Raw genomic sequence first — 16,827 nt, forward strand, 5'->3', positions numbered from 1 at the left:
AAGGGGGGTGTGGTTGATGATCAATGTAGTAGGGAGATGTACGAGCAGGGCTGAAATCGAGGACGTAGGTAGGGGGTGTTCAAGCGAGTGAGCAGGGCAATCGAGGGGGCGGGCGGTTTGAAAAATGGTATGGGTAGGGCAGGTGAGAGACTGGGTGGGGAAGACAAGGTGATGGGCTAGGATAATTGAGGGATTTGGGATTTCAGATTCAAAATTTGAATTAAGTCTTGGAATATGTGACTGAGTGGACTCGGATTTGGGAGTGGCTCTGGTTGGAGTCTGATTTGACTCAAAAGGGGTTGGTGGGTTGAGAGGGTGCTACTCCAGAGTCGGTTCAAACCGAACATAGGCCGATTCATACCAAGTCAAACAGGGTTGGGGAGATTGCAAGTTTGGTGACATGGGGAGAGAACTTCCATGTCGCCGAATTACAAGATAACCCAGCCAAAAATTTTGATGGAAATAATTTGGGCTTTTTACAAAATTAACCATTTTTAAAAACTTATTTCGATAAATGACGTCAATTTGAACTTATTTTGAAAAATACCCAACTTTGACCGGTCCACTATACATGTGTACAGTCACCGGTTATGTGTTGCCACAGTATCAACACTATGTGAGTAGATAGACACATCGACTATCACATCACCATTCCAACACGTCATCTCGTGCCACGTAAGCCCTCACTTTTTATTTTTTTCATTCTCTCCCCACTCGATCTTTCTTCTGTTCTCTCCTCTCGCCCCCTCTCCTCTCCTCTCGCCCTCTCGCCATGCCAGCTACCGCCACTTCCCTGCTACCACTGCTGAACCTTGCCCTCACCCTCGATGCCCCCTTCTCAACCGCCCTCTCTTCTTCTCAACCCAGACTTCTTCTCAGCGACATCTCTCACTCTTTTTCTCTATTCCCCTTTCTCAAAACCGAAGCCTATCATTTCATCTCCTAGCCACCCCTCTTTCAAAACCGAACCCTATAATTTCCTCTTAGCACCCCCTCTCTTAATACCCTATCATTTCAATCTCTCGCCGCCCCTTCTCTCAAAATCGAAGCCGTACTAACCCTCCAAATCTGAATTTGAATTTCATAAGCCGATTTAGTAGGGTGATTTTTTAGGGCTTTTGTTAATTGAATCTAATTACTAGGTTTAATTATAATATTGATTTGAATTTAGGTGTTTAATTACTGTATTTATTTTTTTGTGCTTTACTGTTTAATTTCTGATTTTATGTTAATAATTTTTTTGTCAATTGCAGATATATTAAAATTATTGTAAAGTTTAATTGAAACTTGATTGAATTTCCCTCTCCATATTTATTAATTTTTTGTAATTTAGTTTATGGATTCCTATGCCATTGAATGTTGTATTTTTTGAAGTTGCTAGTTTAATTTTAGATTAATTTAGTTTAATTTTCTGATTTATAAGCTTGCAGTTTACTCTATTGAGATAAGATTTGCAGGATTTTTAGTTGCTAGTTGTTAAATAAATTTGAAGTGCCATGGAATGATCATGCCATGTGGTGAGGAGATTTGGGTGTTATAAATATCCACCACATGGGTTTTTTGTTATGGACTCCATAGCATCACGAGTTATCGATAGGCATAGGAATTAAATTATGTCAATTTACTTTTCATGTAATTTCAATTCGGTTTGGTTTACTTTATTTGGTTTGGTTTAATTTGGGTTGGTTCAGTGTAATGTGGCGTGAACCACTTGACCTAATGGGTCATCTTTGTATTTTCGTCCTCAACCCTATTTAGGGGGACGTGAAGGAAAAGAGAGGCAAGTATTGAGAAAATTATATTTTATAGGTCTGATTCTCCCTCAGAGGTCAAGGTCGGATTCTCCCTTTGAGGTCCAAGGTTGAGCTTCCTCCAAAGCTCCTTCATTCTAAATTGAGTTCCACCATTACTCGTTCAAGGAACAAGGTTTCTCTTCCAACGTCAAGATCAACCATGGAGGGAAGAGAGGAAAGAAGGGTGACTCGATCAATGGCAAGGGAAGAACCTAACATCTTCAGCACCTTCACCAGGTATTTTCTCTTATATGTTCACATCATTTGGTTTTAAATTGGTCAAAATGTTCTACGGGCACATCAGAAATGGCATATTTGGGTCACGTTATTTCAGCATCAGGGGTGAAGGTAGACTAGAGTAAGATACAAGAGGTCACAGATTGGCCTATTCCTACATCTATTACAGCCTTAAGAGGATTTTTGGGCCTAGCTGGATATTATAGAAAATTTAATTGTAGCTACGGCCAGCTTGCAGCTCCGCTCAACAATCTCCTCAAGAAAAATGCTTTTACCTAGCCAGAGACAGTAGCTCATTCCTTTCAGCAATTGAAAGACGCCTTATCATCAGCCCCAGTTTTGCAGCTCCCCGACTTTGAGGAGTCCTTTGTAGTGGAATGTGATGCTTCAGGGGGCGGTATTGGTGCAGTGTTGCACCAACAGGGCCACCCGATTGCTTATTTTAGCCGTCAACTGGGCCAACACCACCACAAGTTGGCAGCTTATGAGAGGGAATTGATTGGATTGGCGAAAGCTATACAGCATTGGCGCCCTTATCTTTGGGGACGTTGTTTTTTTATTCGCACTGATCATTGCAGCCTCAAGTATCTTCTTGAGCAACGTCTCACTACTTCACCACAACAGCATTAGTTAAGTAAGCTTATGGGGTTTGACTTTTCTGTTGAGTATAAACCGGGAAGTTTGAATGTAGGGGCTGATGCCTTATCTCGCCGGGACGTTCCAGAGCCGCAATTAAATGCCATCAGTCAGCCCAGAGCTCTCTTGTTGCATTCTATACAGGATGAGGCACAACAATACCCAGATATTATCTCCTTATGCAAGGATATCCAGCAGGGCATAGCGGCACCACATTGGACGGTTCAGGACAATCTCGTCCTCTACAAAAACAGAATTTTTCTACACCACACATCCCCTCTAATTAACAGCATTTTGGCCTCCTTCCATGACAGTACACATGAGGGCCAACAAAAAACATATTTCCAAATCAGTCGGGAATTTTATTGGAGGGGCATGAAGCGTAGTATAGCTGATTATGTGGCGGCTTGTCAGACTTGTCAACGGAATAAAGCTGAAACATTAAGTCCAGCGGGGTTGCTCCAACCACTTCAGCTTCCTTCACAGGTCTGGTCTGATATTTCTATGGACTTCATAGATGGACTTCCCTCTTCGTCAAGTAAATCTGTTATCCTGGTAGTGGTGGATCGTTTCTCTAAATATGGGCATTTCATTCCTCTGGCACATCCTTATACTGCAACGCAGGTAGCTCAACTTTTTATGGATAACATTGTACGATTACATGGGATGCCTAATTCAATTACCAGTGATAGGGATGCAATCTTTACAAGTACCTTCTAGAAAGAACTCTTCAAGTTACAAGGCACAACATTAGCCTTTTCTTCAGCCTACCATCCACAGACTGATGGTCAGACAGAGGTCGTCAACAGAACCATTGAAATGTATCTCCGCTGTTTCGTGGGGGACTCACCTAAGAGGTGGGTTAAGTGGCTCACCTGGGCTGAGTTCTGTTACAACACCTCCTACCACAGTGCTCTCGGCACAACCCCATTCAAGGTGGTATATGGTAGAGAACCTCCCCGTCTTATAGCCTATGAACCAGGGGCCTCTAAAGTCACAACTTTGGACCAAGCATTGGCTGAAAGAAACACATTCATCACAGAGGTGTGCACTCATCTACAGAAGGCACAAAATTCTATGAAACCTGAGTCGCCTACAGGGGTGTCCATTAGCCGATGAAACCTGATCCCCATCACTGACGAGGTACGATTCATAGTGACTGCAAAGTCATATGGGGCTCTACCAGGGGTGTTCGATGAATTTGGACTTAAGTGTGTTTTTGCATTGTTAAGACTAGTCATCTGCTATAGAATTAGTTGAGAGATGCATCTCCTTATTTCCAAGGGATGTGTCCATTAAGTCAATGCACCCAATTAATCTACCTCTATAGGGGAATGTACTAGCCATTATTCCCTATACTGAACATCCAATGAGAAAGCATCTAGAAGTGGGCCCCACACCTCTAAAATCATGGTAATTTTATTTTATAAATAATATATTTGAAACCATAACTCCAACAAACTCCCACTTGGTTTCAAATCCATTTCAAATTCCAATTTTCGAAAAAACATGAAAAATCAATCTTGACGCATAAAACCATACCATGACCATAGGCATTACCTTAAACACTTTAATATACATGTGTAGTTAACCCGACCCTACACAATTTATATCTTAGATATCCAAGGCTGGGGAATAAACCAAATCCATACTTGCCAAAATTGCCAGTTCAGCGGTCTCCATTCATAGCATACTCAGACCTGCACTCAGGGTAAAGTTCTGTACCAGTTCAAGTATTAGCCACTAAGGTAATTGTGCCTAATCAGTACCATAGGCCTGAATAATTTAGACATCCAACCCTACCTTCCTATTGAAACTCTTCCGTATATACATACAAGTATATACCTAATAGAAAAGTTGGACATCAAGGCATCTCACCGTCCATAGCATACTCAGTACCTGAGGAGCTCAGGGTAAAGCTCTATACTAGCATGAGTATTACCCATAAAGGAAATTGTGCCTATGCAGTCCCATTGGCCTGGACAATTTAGAGACTCAACTGTCATTCCCTATTGAGACCCTCACATATACACGTACAAGTGCATACCTAATAGGGAAGTTGAATCTCAAGGCATACGTTGAGTACTCATATTATCACACAAAAGCATATGCATTCTTTCAAAATGGTCATTCCATGGAATATAAATTACAATGTCATGACATAGTATGACAAATCATTGAGACCATAATGCATACAAAACAATGTTCTCCCACTTGGTCTCATCAATTATAAACAAATCAAACCCATGTTCCCTACATGGAAAGTGAAACTGATCACGGGAAGACACTTGGTTAGTGGATCAGCTAAGTTGTCAGGAGAAGATATCTTATAAATAACAACTTCCTCCTTCCTCAGCATCTTGTATGTAGTGGTATTTCCCTTCGATATGTTTAGCCTTGGAGTAACACTTCGGATCTTTTGTGATAGCAATAGCAGATGCGTTATCACAAAAGAGAGGAATAGGTCGATCCACACAATCTACCACTAGAAGGCTTCGCAAGAATTTGTGAAGATAGACAACCTCCCATGTAGCTAAGTTCATAGTCACATATTTTGCCTCCATGGCTGATTGTGCGACACATTCTTGCTTCTTTCTTTTCCAAGAAATGGTACCTCTGCCAAACATAAAGATAAAACCAGAAGTAGACTTGTGCGTATCAATACATCTTTGATAATCTGAGTCAGAATAACCAATCAATTCCAACTTGTCCACTTGATAAGTCAAAGCATATGACTTTGTTTGTTTTAGATAGCACATTGCCCATTTAACCCCTTCCCAGTGAGTGAAACCTGGATTAGCCTAAAAACGGCTAAGAACCCCAACAACATAAGCAACATCAGGTCTTGTACATATAAGAGCATACATAAAACTCCCCACAGCAGAAGCGTATGGATACTTAGATTCATCCAACTTATCATTGAGGTGAGAAGGACAATCCACCTAACTCATCTTTTTAGTGCTATCATAAGGTACTTTACCTTGTATATAGTTGGACATGTGAAACCGATCCAGAAGAGTGTCGATATACTTCTCTTGAGACAAACTCAATTTTTTTCAAGGCTCTATCCTGTAGAATTTTAATGCCAAGAATATAAGAAGCTTCCCCAAGGTCTTTCATATCAAATGTCTGAAACAACCATATCTTTATTCCTTGGAGTAACTGAATTTCATTCTCGGCTAATAAAATATCATCTACGCATAAAGTAAGAAAAACAATGCAATCTCCCACTATTTTGATATAAACACAGTGATCTTCTGGATTCTGAGTAAAACCATACGATGTAATTGCTTCATTGAACTTAATATTCCATAATCGTGAGGGTTGTTTCAAACCGTAAATAGACTTGTCCAACTTACATACCTTTGCTTCAGTCCCAGGTCTAACAAATCCACGTGGTTGTTCCATATAAATCTCCTCATCCAAATTTCCATTTAGAAAAGCGGTTTTAACATCCATTTGGAAAAACTCATAGTCATAATATGTAACCAATGCTAGGAGAGCTCGAATAGACTGTATTCGTGCAACAGGAGAGAATGTTTCATCATAATCAATCCCGTATTGTTGAGTAAAACCCTTGGCAACAAGACGAGCTATGAATCTTTCAACTTTACCTTCAACATCTCTTCCTTGAAAAAAATCACTTGCACTTAATGGGCTTAACCGATGTAGGAGGATCAACAAGATTCCAAACTTCATTTTTATACATAGAGTCCATCTCTTCTTCCATTGCCGACTTCCACTTGTCGGAATCCACATCAAGGAGTGTATGCTCGTAAGTGTCAGCATCAGTAATGTCTTCATTCAACCTTGTTCTTTCATAAGTTTCTCCTGCATAGGTAAAAAAATCTGAAGATGACAGGAGTTTACTAGATTTTCTTTCTCTAGTCCTTCTTCGACTATCCGTTTGGGTGGAATTCTCTATATTAGAAGGAGATTTAGAAGAAGACATTTTAATATATCCTTCCAAGTGAGACTTCGTACCTAAATCTTCATCACAATCAAATCTATCCTCAATGAATTTTACATGTCTACTTTCAATAATCACCTTCTCCTTGGGATCATATAACCTATATCCTTTTGAATGTTCAGAGTACCCAACGAATATACATCTTCAAGTCTTAGCCTTCAATTTGTCCTTAGGATCAAGTTTTAAAACATCAGCAACACATCCCCATACTTTAAAATGGTTAAGACTAGGAGTTTTGCCTGACCATACTTCATAAGGTGTTTTTTCAACTGACTTTGAAGACACTCTATTTGAGATATAGGTAGCTGTCAATAGTGCTTTGCCCCAAAAGGATATTGGAAAATTTGCAAGTGTTGTCATAGATCCTTAGTAAGGTTCAATTTCTCCTTTCAGCAGTACCGTTTTGTTCATGTGTATAAGGCATGCTAAACATATGGATAATCCCGTTTGACTTGCAAAATTCAGAGAATAACTCCAAACAATACTCTCTACCTCTGTCATTGTGCAATGTTTTGATCTTCCTTCCTGTGGCATTTTCTACCTCCAATTTGAAGGTTTTGAAATAATCTTAGGTCTCATTATTTCTATGCAGTAAATATACTCTTTCGTATCTTGAGAAATCATCTATAAATGTGTTAAAATAAGAATGACCATTACAAGTATTCACATTCATAGGTCCACATATATCAGAATGAATAATATCCAAAACATGAGAACTTCTTGAGCCTTTGGATGGAAAGGGTATCTTTGTCATTTTCCCATATATACTACACTCACAAATAGGAAAATCATTATGTAAAAGATTTTTCAATAATCCTTGTGTCACAAGTCTTGTAATTCTATCTTTGTTTATATGCCCTAGTCGTAAATACCACAAATACAATTTACTTTCTTTAATATCCGAAGAAGTAGAAACATTGAACACCATATTTCCACTAAGTTGCAATTGATATAGACAAGAATTTTGAAAACCTCTCAAAATAACTTTATCATCTTGTAACATAAGAAACTTTCAACATCCAAAGTAAAATGTAAATCCAAGTTTCTCAAGACAAGATATAGATAATAGACTTCTTCTCATAGAAGGAGCATAAAGACAATCTTCTAAATCAAAAAACTTGTTATCAACAAGCTTTAGCCTGTAAGTTCCCATGCCTTACACAATAGCCTTTTCATTATTTCCCATGTAAATAAAGCTTGTTCTTTCTTCAATCTTTCTTAGCTCCTTGAAGCCCTACAACTCATTCGATACATGAACAGTTGCACCAGAATCAGCCCACCAACTAAAAGGCTTGATATAAATTTTACAAGTTTCAAGAGATAAGGACTCACTAGTGTTCTCCTGTTGCCCTTCTTGCATGGTTTTCAAAGCCCTACAATACTTCTTTATATGTCCTGACTTATTACAGAAGAAGCAAACACATTGATTTGCTTGTACTTCAACCCTCTGTTGATTGACCTTTTTGTCCTTGAAGTTTTGAAATCAAAAGTTCTTTCCCTTCTTCTTAAAATTCTTCTTCTTCAGCTTCAAAACTATGTTTGCGCTAGGTGAAGGTTTATCTAACTCAATACTTGGATTGAGTCTATCAGACTGGTGGTCAATCATATTAACCAAATAAAATATAGTCCACTTTGTCTTGGACAAAGAATAAAAATCTTGAATATATTTGAGAGATTTGGGTAAAGAGTTGATAATGGTGACCACTTTAGTTTCTTCATCCATTGGTCTACCATGATATTGTAACTCATCTGCCATGGAAAATATGTCATTTACATATGTTCTCACATCAACATTTTCTACGCATTTGGCACGAGTAAACTTTTGCCATATGTTATTGATGTGAGTAGAGGACTTTTTACCATATTAAGCCTCAATCTGGTCGAGAATCTCTTTTGTAGTGGGAAAATGAAAATAATTCATTAAGAGATTCTCACTTAGAGCCCCAAGAATATGTGACCTAGAAATTTTGTTAGCATCATCCCATTCCTTGAATTTTCAAGGGTCCTTCTTATACTGTTCCAGATTATCAGGGTAGCTTACTCGAGAAGGTCTTAGAGAAGGAGTATCCACTTTGATAATCTTATCAAACCTATAGTCTTATAGCATTAAGTCAACCCGTTGTGACCAGTTCACATAATTAGTCCCATCAACTACATTTTTCTTTTGGGACTCAGCAAAATTATGTCCACTACTGGATGTTCCTGTCATCCAAAAAATATTTCAATATATGGGAGAACATACGTAATTATACAATCATCTCAGCCATCTAGTACTCCCACTTACCCTTTGGGGATTCATGACAGTTACTAGGCAAATCATTCCACACATATTAAACAAACAACAATATCACAAACAAACAAACAAACAAATAAATTAATTCATACTTACCCTTTGGGGATTCATATGAATTAATTTACAATATACTAATCCAATTATACAACTCGCATTACCCTTTGGGGATTTTTAAAATTATATAATTAAATTAATTTTTGCATAAAATACATAAATATATAACAAGGCATGCAATAAGACAAATTATAAATACTTCAAGAAATTATAGCAAATAAATAATTATCCAACAACTAAACCAATTAGATATGAACTATTTATAAAATATCAACATATAAATCTTCATACCTATAGTCTTGGATCTCAAATAGCCAAATAAATTCCAAATAACATGGAAATTCCATTAAAAATAAAATTCAGTAGATATGAACTATTTATAAAATATCAACATATAAATCTTCATACCTATAGTCTTGAATCTCAAATAGCCAAATAAATTCCAAATAACATGGAAATTCCATTAAAAATAAAATTTTGGATAAAAAAAAACAACTCTTAAAACACATTCATGGTCCTGGGTCATTACAGACCCAGACCGCACAAGTCCGTGCGTTAACAGGCATGCCCAAACAACAGCCCGGGCATTGGCAAGCCCACACCAACGGGCCCGCGTACAATAGTCCGTGCACAACAGGCCCGCGCACAACAACCCGCACCAGCAGGCCCGCCTGCTGTGCCAGAACACAATAAGCCTAAACTAGCCTTATTTTCATTCACAAATAAAAAAGGCAAAAAATACAAAAAAATATGGAAAATTAGAATCTATCTCTATAATACCAGCAGAGGCATATATCTCTTGTATTTTTAAGACTTGATGTCTAATAATAATAAAATAAATATCATAAAAATAGATATTAAATCCTCCATAATTCTTCTTATCATGAGAGTCATACATATATCATAGAATAGAAATAAGAAGAATAAAGAGAGCATATCTTTCATCTTGAAGAATATAAATAAAACTTGAAGTGCACAAGATAACCTTTGATAATTCGTTTACAAGTGATAAGCTTGCTCCCGTTCAGCCAGACTGGGTGTGCAAATAGCCTTAGCCTCATTTGTAAGATCATGGAGGAATTTATAGATTTCCAAAGGGTGTGGCACTAATGACTATTCATAAGGATACATCCCCTTAGGAGAGATACATCCTCAGGGAGAGATACATTGTCAAGCACCTAGCCAATACTACCCAAAAGACCGGTAAGTCATGAGCGAAAGACATAGGTACTTAAACCAAGACCAAAACATCTCACCCCACCTTCGCTAGCCGATGACCATGGCGGCCCACTCTAGTGATGGCCCACTCTAGCGATGGCCTACTCTAGAAACGGCCTACTCAGGTCACCCCCTCCACTATAGAGATGGCCCACTCTGGTCACCCCTTCCGTGAGGTCGCCCCCTCCACTAGGTCGCCCCCTCCGGGATTCGAACGTGCGATGTGGAAGCTTGCTCTGATACCAAATGTTAAGCACCTAGCCATTACTATCCAAATGACTGGCCTATCAGGCGCGGAAGACATAGGTACTTAACCTCGGACCATAGCATCACACCCCAGTCTTTTGGGTAGTATTGGCTAGGTGCTTAACATTTGGTATCAGAGTGGGTTCCCACTTCGCAAGTTCGAATCCTGGAGGGGGCGACCTAGCGGAGGGAGCGACCTAAGCGAAGGGGGCAACCAGAGTGGGTCGTTGCTATAGCGGAGGGGGCGACCTGAGTCGGCCGTCACTATAGTAGGCTATCGCTAGAGTAGGTCATCTTTAGAGTGGGCCATCGCTAGAGTGGGCCGCCGTGGTCGTCAGCTCGCGAAGGTGGGGTGTGATGTTATAGTCCTGGGTTAAGTACCTATGTCTTCCGCTCCTAATAGGCCGGTCTTTTGGGTAGTATTGGCTACGTGTTGAACATACATCCCCTCAAGAGAGATACATCTCCTTATTCCCAAGAGATGTGTCCATTAAGTCAATGCACCCAATTAATCTACCTCTACAGGGGGATATGCTGGCCATTATTCCCTACACTAAACATCCAATGACAAAGCATCTAGAAGTGGGCTCCATGGCTCTAAAATCATGGTAATTTTATTTTATAAATAATATATTTGAAACAATAATTCCAACAATGAGTAGGGCAGGGAGTGCTTTTTCGGGTGGAGATTTGTATTAGACTTACCCAGAAAGCAGCGCATCCGAAATTAGGGTTTGAGCTTTGTTGCAAGTAGACTATGCCCATAACCATGGTTCCGTGCCTTTGGGTGATGGTGCATTCCAGCGTGTCACGGTGGTACTGAGTGTGAAGATGGAAAGCAGGGTCGTCGGTTCGCAGAGTGTGCCCAAAGCTCTGAACCGCCTTGTCGGTGAGGACTTTGTCGAGAAGGATGATTAATGATCCCACCGCCAAGATGGGCAGGGAAATGAAGGATCGTTTCATCATGGACTGGGAGAGAATATGAATGCCTTCTCCACATCGTTCGCGCATCCTTGGTAGAGAGGTGGCTTTTTTCTTATACCGGAATTAAAATGCAAGAGGAACGCCAGTCAGAGAGGTGGTTGTTTTCCAATACCGGAACTCAAACGCAAGAGGTAGTCTCAGCCACCCATATTCTTCGTCTTGATGTTCGGTTAACCACTGTTTGCCAGCCTGAGTCTTGGTCTACTTGTTCGTGTTGGAGAATGGATCACACAGACCAAGCTACTGCTGCCAGAGGGGGTGGGGTTGGAATTGGGACGATGGTGGCTTGTGGGGCATACCTCGCTCAAGTGCTTATTAATTTTATAATCAGCCTATTTAAGATGCTTCGTTTGTACTAGAAAGCAAGCAACCCTTACACTTCATTCAGTCAAGCCTTGTATATAGTGGTGGCATCGAACAGAGCCAGTTCACGAGTAATTCGAGTTCAGCTCGGTTCAGTTTGAATTATTGCGATCTTGAATCGAATTTGAGATCGTAATCAGGCTCTTTTAAGTAAACGAGCTGAGCTCATGTGAACCCAGGTTCGGTTCAGAAGCTTGCGAGCCGGCTCATTACTTAACGAAGCTTTGGATTAGAAAATCAGGGATTCAACAGGTGGCAACCTTTGGAGTTCGACAAATCAGGGATTCAGGGCTCAAGACTCGAGAAAATCGTAATAAAATCAGTGTTAGCGATGCAAAGTTCATTCATATGTGATTCTACCGAGATGGTAAGAGTATTGAAGATAATGCGTCATATGTGTCACTTTTTATTGCTTTGGCGAGCGAAGGAACCGATTTTAGAGCTCTGTTTGAATTGAAGCTTCTCATCAGAGAGGGAAAGAAAGGCACATAGTTCATAGCCATTTTGGGAGGATGTTGGAAAGCGGGCAATACACACTTAAGTAACAGGGAAGCATGTGGGGTGTTTTTTGGTTTTGAGGTTTGTTTATGGAAGTTTGCATCTATCTCTATGGCTTTCCTAGTTATCAGCTATAGAATTTTGTAGAAATTATTTGTTGTATGTGTTATGCACGCAATAAAATTATTATTTTAATTTTTTTCTTTAATTTATTTTATTTTATTTCAGTTTAGGCCACAGGGGCATTTTTTAATATTCTATTTATAGGGGTATTTTTGAAGTATTTTATCTGAAACCTTGTAAGGGTGAACCCTATTTAAGGGGTAAGAGTAATGAGAAAGTCAAGCATTGATTTTAGGTTAAATAGGTTTAGAGTTCTCATTGACGAGATCTAGGGTTTTCATGCTTCCCTTTGGCTTGATCTTCGTCTTTCTCTTCTTCCTTCCTACGAATCCATGTGTCAAATCTGGGACCATAACAACTGGTATCAGAGTGGGAACACAATGAGTGATTCTTCATACCAAGAAAAATACATTGCCACATTTGAATCATTGGAAAATGTATGCAAACAAATGGGAGAAATACACGCATTTTATGAATCTTCCACTTGGTATGAAGCTTCCATTGAACTTTCTACAAGGGAGAAACTCACTGCCGTAGAAAATTTCACCGTCTTCGAGCACAAAATAAGCACTGAACGAGAGGCAGAAGTTGTCACAGTCAGGTAAAAAGGCCAAGGACCAGGAAATTCCAATATTTCCGAGCAGGGAAATCCAGCGATGGGCCAGAAAAAATTAATTCCCCGATCATGGAAATCAGACGATAGGGACCCTGCACATCAAAAATCGAAGTCGACATCAAATCCGAAATCATCCTAAAAAATTCCAAAATAAGACGACAGGGACCATGGAAATCGGAAATCGGAAATCGAAGGGGTATGCTGCCAAAACCTCGTCGGTAAGGGCTGATTTGGGTTTGACCTTAAAAAATCACTCATCATAGCCAGCAGAATGTCTTCCAAAATAGCAGACGAAAAAATCCCGATCTGACTCTATCTTAGCGAATCAGTTCAGTCGTCCCTCCACTATTGAGGAAAATATACAAGCAGCGAAGCCACAAAGGGCTGCTATTCGTCACCAAAAAAAGAGGAGGCACCGACGAAAACAAATCTGGTGGGCTTCGGCTTCCGGATTCTCACTCTCCATCACAATCTCGCTATCGGCAGTCTAGTGGGGAACCATCTTCAATGCAATTGGGGGTAGGCTTTGGAAACACCCTTGATTTTTAGGTCAAAACGAGTCTTTCCTGGCATTGTGGTGGCTCAAAGGGGCTGAGCAGCAGCAACGTGTTAAGTACCTAGCCAATACTACCCAAAAGACCAACCTTTTTGGAGCGAAAGACAAAGATACATAACCCAGGACCATAACATCACACCCACGCTCGCGAGAGCCAACGTCCACGGTGGCCCACTTGCAACGGCCTACTCTAGCAACAACCCATGGTGCGGGAACACACACAAGTCCCCCTTTTCGCATATAGTGATGGCCCATTGGTGTAGGAAGCACACTCTGGTTGCCCCTTCCGCTAGGTCTCTCCCTCCGCTATCACCCCCTCCGAGATTCGATCTCGTGACATAGCGCTAGCTCTGATAGCAAATGTTAAGTACCTATCCAGTACTACCCAAAAGACCGGCCTCTCAGGAGTGGAAGATATAGGTACATAACCCAAGACCATAACATCACATGATGTTGTGGACTCCATAGCAACAAGTAGTCCAGAGGCGATGTAGACGAGTCAGTGACTCAGTGGAGTAGTTCAGTAACTTAGCTAGTTATGTCATTTAAATTGATTGTCTTTCAGTTTTCTTGTATCCCTAACAAGGTTGTTTCCCTTGCTAGTATGAATTTATATGTTACAAAACATTAATTCTCATAAACTATTACATGCAGCATATAGAGAAAAGGTTGTACAAGAGCACATGCAAACACATGAGAGAACTGGCATCCATATGTTTTGATCCTTCAAAGTATAATGCCAATAGTTACATATTGATTTCATATCTCTCCTAAATATATAAACATATGAATTTGAAAATAAACATATGGATTTTCTCATACTCATCCTTGTTGATCAACAACCTTCTTGCTCAAAACATTTTGTGGAATCACTTCCAGCTTCATCAATGGCAGTTGACATTTTCTCGCCTGCATATAGAACAACTTTAAAAGCCTCAACACTAAATTTCACAATCAGCTGCTTCAATCACAAAACATCAAATGGGAAAACAAAGGACAACATCATCTACAACAACACAAGTTGTTTTAGAACCTTAGTATGACTTACCAAGAATATCCACTTTGACCATCAACAAGAACACAACAACCTGATCTTCCAAGGGAAATGCTTTACACTATGAGGACACAAAGAAAAAAAATTCAAGTTCTATTATGATTTAATCCCACTAGATGCCATTGGCAGATTTAGAGCCTTAGTATGATTTGTGCAAGTAAATCCAAATTGGTCATCAATGAAAATACAGGTACATAACATGTATAGGAAATGTTTTAATCCATGAGGACATGAAAGAAGAAGAAGAAGATGATGATAATGATGATGATGAAGGCTCAAGCTCTGTTACAAGTTAATCCTACTTGAGATCCTAAAGAGTGTCTTATTAGATGCATCCATCTTATAATGATCGGAACCAAGGCGAATGATCCTTTCTCCTTAAAGACAATGAACCATAGGTAATAATGCATGTAAGAACACACGATGTTGCAAATAATTAAGCTCATAAGCTATCACTTATATTCCTTTGTGTCCATAGTTGTTAAAGAAAAACATTTGAGGCCCAATATCAAAAGGCAAAGCCACACAAGCTTGTAAAAATAGCCCAGTGGTCCCTGCTCCAAATATCTTTTTGCAGGAATATTTCTTTTCCAAAACTCAACTAGCTAAATTCATCATACAAGGATAGCTGGATAGTCCCAACTATAATCATCAGGTCATGCATTTACATGGAAGTTCATAGAACTACCAAAAGAAGAGGTAATAAAAATAAAACCACAAGGGATGTTGCTTATGTTGATGCTTTCACCTGGCCGTAGATTAATATCATGGGCAGAGTTACCGTTGGAACAATTTCCTTCAACTGTATATGAACCTACAAAATCCACACTACTCTGCCCTCTCTTTTTCTTCTCTGATGCAACAAATGCATTGTAGCTTCCTATAAAGCAGAATATAGGGCCAAATCAGTGTAATAACATAACACTCTCAAGCTATTATGAAAATATGAATCAGCTGTCAACTAAAAATAAACCAGCAACTCTCAATTTAAACACCCCAAAGTGATAACTTAGCAAGACCCATCTCCGTTTGGTAAATTCTATAAGAGTCAGCATATAAATCGTTTTTAGATGTAAACAATTCTCACTAAAAGGTCATACACTCCTAACCACAACATTCTAAGAGCTTTATAAACTCTATATAAGTCCTCTAAGTTCTCCAACCAGTACTGCAGATAGTTCTCTCAATGCTACATTTCACCTCTATCAAATATGTTCACACCATCTTCAATGATAAAATTGTACTATCTCAGATATTGACACCATTTTAAGGGCTCTAATATGTGTACATTTAATTTGTGTCTATTCCAGACTTTCCAACTTTTTTTTTTGGAGAAGGTGAAAATTTTGGGCTTTTATTGCTTTATGAGGGAGAGGAAATCCACAAACCATAAAAAGAAGAGGAAGAGTTTCCTACAAAGAGAGAAGATCTTGCTATATCCTCTCTACTTGAAGTATCTGAAATACTATTGTCATTGCATACCTCCACTGTACATTTATGTTGGAGAAAATATCAATAATTTCATAAAATATGTAAGAGATCATCCAAGGATAGGAAGAGTTTCTCTTCATCCAGCCAATAATATTAAATGAATCCCCTTCCTCATCGATGTCAAGGCTAACATAATCAGCATGTTGTCTATCACAAAATAAAATATCCCCACCCCCAAGCTCAGTCGTTTGATTCTCAGATACAAGTGACCTAATACCCTCACCATCAATCAAATTGAGACAATCAAAGTAACGGTCTCTGCCATTTCTCTGCTCTTCTATGCTTTTCCGCTTTCCACACTTGCTTCTTTTCTTTTCTTTTGTGATGGACAAATATGCTGATTATATTAGCCTAGTGGACAAATACCTTTTTCTTTGAATTGCAGACAGACGTAAGTATGCTTCTTCTGACACTAAATTTGTAAAAAATTGTACACAAATTGCCCAAAATCTAGTTACCAGGAAACCAAACTAATGACAGGTCGACATTCTCAACTATAGAATAAAATATAGTCAACCAAGTTCTATTTTTTTTCATGACCTTGATAGTGGAAACAAAGAGATTTTAAGAATGAATAATCATAGCAACCCACAAAAAAGCAAAAACTTCAACAAACACAATGAAACAATGAAATATAACAATAAGGTCCTGATTCTTTCAAAGAGGAATCTACTGCCAAGTACATCATAAAGACT

The sequence above is a fragment of the Aristolochia californica genome, unplaced genomic scaffold, assembly GCF_029961685.1.
Source record: "Aristolochia californica isolate CCGP_79_NKW_82.1479 unplaced genomic scaffold, dmAriCali1.0.hap1 SCAF_3, whole genome shotgun sequence".
Lineage (NCBI taxonomy): Eukaryota > Viridiplantae > Streptophyta > Magnoliopsida > Piperales > Aristolochiaceae > Aristolochia > Aristolochia californica.